The following is a 9,047-nucleotide window of genomic DNA, read 5'->3' as shown; positions in this document are numbered from 1 at the left end:
TGCTCTAGTTCACATGAGTAAATTGTGAGGACACCCCATACATTAAGTGGAACGATTCATTTCCATAATGTGATAGGATCATCTCCATTGATCCCACTGAGCTCTGAGGACAGAAACTTGCTTAGAAAGGCTTATCAGGGGCTCAGAGGAGTTGACAGGTGGCAATACACTAAACCCTGTACCCAAACCCCAACAAGATTTTCTGCTAACTTATGTCTCTGAATTTTCTGTTGTTTTTTTTGTTTGTTTGTTTACGTCCATCAGATTAATAGTGATTGAGGGAGATTCCACTCTCTTGTGCGCATCATATACTCAGAGTATGTGCTTTCCGTTTCTAAACTTCCCTATAGTTCATGGCTCTTCAGTAGTGAGTTCATGCTTACTAGCGAGGTCTAATCCCAGCATAACAGCCTGATGGGTGTCAATGAGTGAACTGACAATGGGTTATCTTTCCTATGGCTCTTCAAAGTCTTTTCATTCTCCCAAGCATAGTCTCAGTCACTCAGACTAGAAACTATATCCTATCACCCAATCCTGTATTGTTAGTTGTATATGTTGCCTACTTTTTGCTCCATAGACACTGAGCTATTTCACATTTTACACCTTTGCCTCTCTAACCTAGACTCTTGCTAGAGCCTCCTAACTCATTCTAATTTCATTCAACAACATTCAAGAAATGTACTTGTTGAACATGATAAGCTCTGGACATACTGACGTGACCCAGCCCCTGTCCTCAAGTAGCTTTCAATCTAATAGAATAGAGTCAAGGAGAAAAGGTCCTTGGAGGGTCAATTCAAATAAGAAGGTCATTACTTAATTGTTCCCTGATAGTTACTCGAGAGAGAAAAATCAATCTGATTTTCAAAGGGAGATAAGATCCTATGCCCAATTCAAAGAACGAGGTAAGAACGGAACTGAAATAAAGGAAAATAAATGAGATTGGTGGCTTCAGCAGTTGAGAGCAGAAGTGGTGAGGTGTTTAGATCAGGTGAAAGTGGGTCCCTCAGGATTGATTCCATGGACAGCAAGAATCTATAGCCAGACCATGTGATACCCTCCTGGACCAGGACAAGAACAGGAATAGTGACTTTTTTTTTTTTTTTTTTTGCAGTACGCGGGCCTCTCACTGCTGTGGCCTCTCCCGTTGCGGAGCACAGGCTCCGGACGCACAGGCCCAACCGCTCCGCGGCATGTGGGATCTTCCTGGACTGGGGCACGAACCCGTGTCCCCTGCATCGGCAGGCAGACTCTCAACCACTGCGCCACCTGGGAAGCCCCAGGAACAGTGACTTTAAAAAGTATTTCCAGGCTGGACAGTGTTAGCAGGCTATAATCATTAAATTTTTGTGCAGACAAAGTTTTCATAAAGCTTGAAAATGATTAGTAGCCAGCATTATTTTAAAAATAGAACCATTAGAAGGGAATATTTAATAAGCATAACAGTTCTTTTAATTGGGATATCACTTTACCGAGGATTTGGCTATCCTCGGTAGATTAAGCACTGAATAATATACTTCAAATAAAGCAATTTTTCTTCACGATTAAGTCAAAAGCTTATTAAGTAGGTATTCTTGTTGTTCTCCCAACATATGTCCTGGTATAAAATCTTGTTGAACAAAGTGAGTTTACATCACTTCCTACCTCAAAGATTTAGAGGATATGCTATACCATGGCTTTTAAAGATTGCTTCACAATTTCTAAAAGCCAAGGTTCGCAGGAGCCAGGCTCATAGGCAGAGCCTCCCCACACAGTGCCACATCTCAGGAGGGAGAGCTCACACACTAGACATCACAGATCTGCATATTTATCATGGCAGCTCTCTGGGGGATGCTGGTAATTCTTCCTGTTCCAACACAATCAGTATACCTGAACAGGGAAGGGATGCCGATTTCTAATGTACCTAAAGGCCATCTGGACTAGTGGGTCCTGCTCATGGGTCACACTGTATCACAGTGAGATCAAGGTCCCCAATACTTTTTAGCTGAGAACAATGAAACTTAGCTCTGCTTTGCCTGTCACAGTTCACATTCCTCGATGCCATCATGGGTGGTGGTGTTCGTTATTCTTATTGGTAATTGATAAGAAGAACTTCGTCCATGAGAAAATTTATTAGCCCACTGACTGATTGGCATCTAAATTATGTGTTTAATAATGATAGTTAACATTTATTAAACACTTATGTGTCAGACACCATTCAAAACACCTTACAATTATTATCTCATTTTATCCTCACAATAACTCCATGAGGTCAAGTTATATTATCATCCTCAGTTTACAAATGAGGAAACTGAGACTTGGGTAATTAACTTGTTGCAGATCAAAACTCGAGAGCAGCCTATCAAGCATGTCTGGCTGGAGAACATATACAATTGTCACCTGGATGGAATTACAAAACAAGTCAATGGGGCTACCACATAGTTGATTCAATCTCATGTATATTAAGGTTTGAACTAATAGACATTAACAGTTACCAGGGTTATCAGATAGTAGAATTAGCGGGAAATTTGAGCTTTGGAGTCTAACTACCTAGGGTTTGACACCTGATTGGGTGGGGTACTCTCATTATCAGGACCAAAATAATTAAACTGCTTCATTTTTTAATCATCTGATTACTTTGTAGGTTAATAAAGGCAATAATCAGTGTTAAAAAAAACAATGTCTTTGAATAGGACTGATAATATTGTTTTGAGAACTTCTTCGAATATCTTTTTATCCTGTAAAATTGTTTCCTACAGTGAGAAAGATTGGCAACATCATCAAATATTCACAGCCTAAAAACACATCTTGTAACTTTTGTAACTATAAGCCTATGAAACAGTGTAATATGGTTAAAAAAAAATTAAGCAATATTTAGGATCTGGAACTTCATTGAAAAGATAAGATCAGGGGCTTCCCTGGTGGCGCAGTGGTTGAGAGTCCGCCTGCCGATGCAGGGGACACGGGTTCGTGCCCCGGTCCGGGAAGATCCCACATGCCGCGGAGCAGCTAGGCCCGTGAGCCATGGCTGCTGGGTCTGCACGTCCCGAGCCTGTGCTCCGCAACGGGAGAGGCCACAACAATGAGAGGCCCATGAACTGCAAAATAATAATAATAATAAAAAAAGATAAGGTCAGTCTAACACTAAAAATCTCTTAGTATTTAAGTAGTTTGCCATATTAATGGACTCCACCATAATCTCAGGTCTGACACTTTCTTGAATCCTGCAGAAGCGTTTAGATGGCAGTTAAGCAGATAGGATAAAGTTCATTGTTTGTTTTAAACCAATGAGAAGGGATTACAGATAGACATTTGCCCAATATATACAAAATGCATACAAATTCATTTTACCTTTTATTCAAGTGTACTCTTCAAAACAGTATTTATGGGCTTTTTTTTCCTATATAAAATCATTTGTTTTATACCATTTACAAGGTTCTAGCTACCATGTGCAGGGCACCAGAGACTGGAAGTTGAGTAAGATGTGGTGTCTCTCCCTAAGATTTTAATCCAGGGATGTCAGAGCTATTGCATCAGCAAATAATGCTGATCGGTAGCTCTTGTGGGGAGCAAAGTTCTGATCCATGCTTTGTCATTCCCCTATTATTTGACCAGAAATAAATCAGTTCAACCACACATCTCAGATGTTTAGATTTCTTGTTTAAAATGAAGGGCTTGATCAAAATCAGTGTTTTGCTTTTACTCTTCACAATGTCTCTTGGGGGGAAAAAATCGAACAATATATAAAAGCATAATGAAGAGATAAAACACACTTGAAAAACCACCACTATTGATAATTTTGGTGACTATCTTTCTATATTACTCTCTGAGTGTACACATGACAGACACACAGTTTTGCATAAATCATAGTATGTGTTTATAGTACAGACTAGTTTTGAAATAGTGTTTTTCCTTTTATCTTCTTTTTCTCCCTGTTTGACCAGACACGCTAATCAACATTAACATAATTAACAACCCTCCAACTTTAACCATGCTCATAAAGCGATATATATACACAATAAAATATATCTCTATGGAGGACTTGCATGACATTGTAAAAGTTTGTGTTGTTAAAATCTACCTGTTCTCACATAAAAACACATCCTGGTAATCACTCTAAGTTAACTGGTACAGAGCTACCTTCATCATTTTAATGGTTGCTTAACCTGTAATCATATGGGTAGGCTACAATTTCATTTCCCAATCGATCGATGGGCATTTATTTGCTTTCAATTTTTAGCAACAGAAAGCACTGTCCAGTAAACATCTTTGTAATGTTCTAGTGCTTTTATTTCTGTGGGATAAATCTCCAAGAATGGGATTGCTGCATCAAAGAATAAGTATATTTTTTAACACATATTGTGAGAACTTTCTAGAAATAGTGTAATAATTTATTTCCACCAATATTCAAGAACACTCTGGTAGTTGCCTGGTAGTCTAGCCAACTCATTTACATTTTTGCCAATGTGAAGCTTATAGAGCTGTTTTAATTAGCATTCCATAGTGAATGCTAATGAACTTGAGCATTTTTCCCATTGTTTATTGGTTGTTTTAATTTGTTCTCAATAATTATTTTTCCAGTGGAAACACACGGTCCCTCTGGTTCCTGGAGGCCACCATAGGAAGAAAGAGAGTGACCAAGATACCAGGGCTTCAGGTCCCCTTGTTCTTTTTGACTATCACAGTTTATTTATTGGGCTTCTTATGGGATTTGACATATAAAAATTGTTTGAGACGTATTAGACCCAATACTTTTAAATATTCCTTTCCTAAGATTTAAAATAATCTTATTTGTTAATTTTATTTTTGTTATTATCATCATCATTATCATCCCATCTAGATTTTAAGTTAACTATACCCAGAATCTCCTTCTTAAACTCCTTTTCTATCATTGAATCTTACTAAGACTGTAATTCTTACACTTTAATATGAACAAGAATCACCTGGAGAACTTGCTAAAAATGTGGATACTTAAATGCCAATGCCAGAGACTGATTCAGAAGGTACTGGGGTAAGGTTTAAGGATCTTTATCTTAACAAAAACTTTAGGAGATTGTTACAGAGATGGTCCAGTAAGCATACTTTAAGTGTTGATGAGGGTGTGGAGAAAAGAGAACACTTGTGCGCTGCTGGTGGGATTGTAAACTGGTTCAGCCACTATGGAGAACAGTATGGAGCTTCTTCAAAAGATTAAAATGGAACTACCATATGATCCAGCAATCCCATTTCTGGGTGTATATCCAAAGGAAATAAAAACAGGATATTGAAAAGATATCTTCACTTTCGTGTTTATTGCATCATTATTCACAATAGCCAAGATATGGAAACAACCTAAGTGTCTGTCGATGGATGAATGGATAAAGATGATGCCATATGTGTGTGTATGTATGTGTGTATATATAGCATCCATTGTGTGTGTGTGTGTGTGTGTATATATATATATATATATATATATATATATATATATATACATACAATAGAAAACTAGTCAGCCATGAGGTAAAAGGAAATTCTGCCATTTGCAACAACGTAGATGGATGTTGAGGATGTTATGCTAAGTGAGGTAAGCCAGAAAGACAAAGACAAATGCTGTGCATTATCTCTTATATGTGGAATCTTAAAAAAAAAAAAGAACTGAACTCATAAAAATAGAGAGTACCAGGGGCTGGGGGGGGGAGGTGAGGAAATGGGAGAGATGTTATTTAAGGGTACCAACTTGCAACTAGTAGATAAGTCCTGGAGATCTAATACACAGTTTCCAACACTAGAAGAAATGATAATTATGTGAGGAGATGGAGGTGTTAGCTAACACTACCATGACAATCATATTGCAATATATAAATGTATCACATCAATATGTTGTACACCTTAAACTTATACAATGTTGTATGTCAAATATAGCTCAATTTAAAAAAAGAAGATAACCCTGGCATTTGGTACTTAGTGAGTTTTCAACACATATTTGTTGATTAACAGATGCCTCTTAGCTAGCATCAGGGTCTCCTTAAGTCTGTGTGCTTTGGTGAAGCTACATAAGTACAGCACTAAAAAGTTTGTATAAAAGTTTCACAATCCAGTACAATGCGGTCTTTGGAGTCCAGCTAACCTCTTCAGAAATAGGAGAAAATTTTCACTTTTTACAGGCAACTGGGAGGTCAGAGAGAATAAATTCAGGTTCTCCTGGTCCATTAGGAGTTGCCCCAGAGCACCTGTAACGTGGTCCTAGTTTCTTCCCGAAAGAATTCCTCATTCTGACCCTATTCCGTACCTGGCCATCATTAGCCAGAGGATGGGCTTACACAAAAAGAATTCAAGTTCCAGGTCCAGAAAGCTAAAATTCATTTCAGTAAAATCATCTCAGAGAAAAAGGAGTCATATAAAGCCTTATTTCTAAAGAGAAGTATATTAAAGAAAGAAACTCTCTGATAAGATGGGCCCTGTTCAATCTTGCAGTCTTGCCTCTAATCTTATCTGCATCCCAATCACCCTGATTTACTCTGTCACTGGGTGATGGTACAAAGGGAAAGACTGCAGATCTAATTAGCATAATATGGATAAGCAAATGAGGCCTAATCAATTATGGTTCACACTTGCTTTCATCACTCGTGCCAACAGTCGGCAAATTCACTGACAGTTCAAATGCGACATTTTTAGAAGCCATCAGTAAATCAATAACAAGTGACAGTAATTTAGATGCACACTTCGTTCTGCCTCCATTTCTGTCCAGGAGATGCAGCCTCACAATCCAGAGACACCTGAGCTCAGCAGTCAAAGCCTTTCACCATTTAAATCATACATTTGGACCAAGTCTGCATCTTGACTCTTGGCATCACGGCCATCTAGGACAGCTTGCACGAAGCTGATGGTAAATATGGTGACTGGAAGTTTTTCTTCGGTTTGTATTAAATTTTTGGAAGAAGCCTGATATACGTATTTGTGAGAGGCAATATGGTCTGGTAGTACATGCCACAGGGAAGCTGACCTGTATTCTTGTCCTCACTCTACCACTCACCACTCGTATAACCTTGGGGAAAATCACTTAATCTGTCTATGTTGCGACTACACCGTCTGTTGAATAGGAGGGAGAGTGGTGCGGGGGTGGGGGGTGGGGCGGGAGGAATGCCACTATGTACCAACCTCACAAGACTGGCTTGGGGATGAAACAAGATGTCAATGATGAACATACTTTTCATAAATATAAATCCATTGGTAGGGCTTCAAGAGAACAGTTTTAGCTTTCAGAGTAAAGAGAGATGGTCTGTTCTCTTCTGACATTTATAGTCATTTTACTTTATTCCTATGATATTCATGTCAAAAATTCCCACCTTAATATGACTCTCATAGAAAGGCAGAATGGGAATTTTAAAGTTCAAATTCACTGTAGTGAAATAAAATCTGAGAAAGCCAGAGTTGGAAAGAACCTCAGTTGTCACCATCATCATCACTGTCATCATCACCAACACCCTCTTATATTTCTTCAGTGTTTACAGTTAACAAAGAGCCCTCACATAAGAATTTATCTCTGCGTTTCATGCTACAGGAAGAACACTGAACAAATCAATCAGATTGGATATTTGTTGGGAAGAAAATTAGGGTCATTAATGTTAGTGCCATATATGGAAAAGTCTTGAGTCACTTTCTACAGGAAATACAAGTATAAGTGGAAAGAGGTTTTGCCATGTAGGACCTTATAATCTCATAGTGAATCCGAGAGCATTTCATATAAGGGAGAACTTTTATCTGGCTGTAGAATGAGGAAAGGCTATAAGGGTGACATCTGAGATGGATTTCAATGAGCAAGTAGGATGTTAACAACCAAATGAAAAAAATAAAAGAATATTCTATGTGGTAGGCACTTCCTGGGAGATGGCACATGAAAAGAAAAGCATGGTTATATCCAAAAAACAATGAGAGGTCCTAGATGTCTGTAGATCGGGTATGCAAATTGTAGTAATTGATTAACAGAGCCAGAAAAGGTTATCTTATGATTCTTAAGGTCTCTATATCAATAGAGATCTCATTCTACCAGTACATTGTCTATAACCAAATTCCAACCAAAGAAACAACACACACACACACACACACATACACACACACACACACACACACACATGCGTTTATGGACAAGAGATTTATTTATTACTTACTACCATGGGGCAAGCCTAAATAATGTTCTGGATGTTCCATTAGTTGAACACCTTCCTCAACTTTTTAAAGAAACATTTCATCTGAGACCACCTGCATCTGCCTGAAACACATTTTCCCAGTGTAGTATTTGACTTTAAGCTGACTAGAGATATCAAGCTTTCTTTCACAGATTCTTTGACATACTTGAACATTATTGAACAAATGTCATTTATGTCTATCTCTTGAATTGTGTCAATCTAAATTGAAAATGTGCTGACTTTTTTTTAGCATCATCACTCTCTGTGTTTCTATGCCAGCGGTGCAATTGGACATGACTGGAAATATTGGTCACTTCTATTCCTTGGAATGGTTAAGTTCATTCTTGCATCTGCATTTCCAAGACTTGACCCTGAAACACAGAATCATACCTGAAAATACATAGATAATTACAATTCTTTTGTGATTATGTAGATATAGTTGCTCATAGTATTGAGGCTAATAATGTCATTAATAGAATACAGTTTTGTAAGTGAAATGACAACTCTATGGGTTTAATGAAAACAATGTATCTTATTTCTTATGATATTATTCAAATTCACTAATTCATTTTGGTTGAGGCAAGAGCCCTCTTAATTGCTAATAATTAGAATTATGATACTTCTGAAAAATATTAAGATTATAATTTTTGAGGTACTATAATTCTTGATTTCTACCAAGTTAGCAAAATGTTTTAAAGTAAAAGATATGTTAAGAAGCAGATAGTAATAAATAAGAATAATGTATGCCATTTATTAGCTGTTTGCTACTCTTAATGTGCTGGACCATGTGTTTGTATATATTACCCAATTTAGTGCTCATAATTATTTGTGAGGGTGGTACTGTTGTCATTCCTATTTTATAGATGGTAAGACCGAGGCTAGATAGCTAACTTGCCCAAGACCACA

Source organism: Phocoena phocoena, chromosome 1 (genome assembly GCF_963924675.1).
Source record: "Phocoena phocoena chromosome 1, mPhoPho1.1, whole genome shotgun sequence".
NCBI classification, from domain to species: Eukaryota; Metazoa; Chordata; class Mammalia; order Artiodactyla; family Phocoenidae; genus Phocoena; species Phocoena phocoena.
This window is presented reverse-complemented; position numbering follows the sequence as displayed.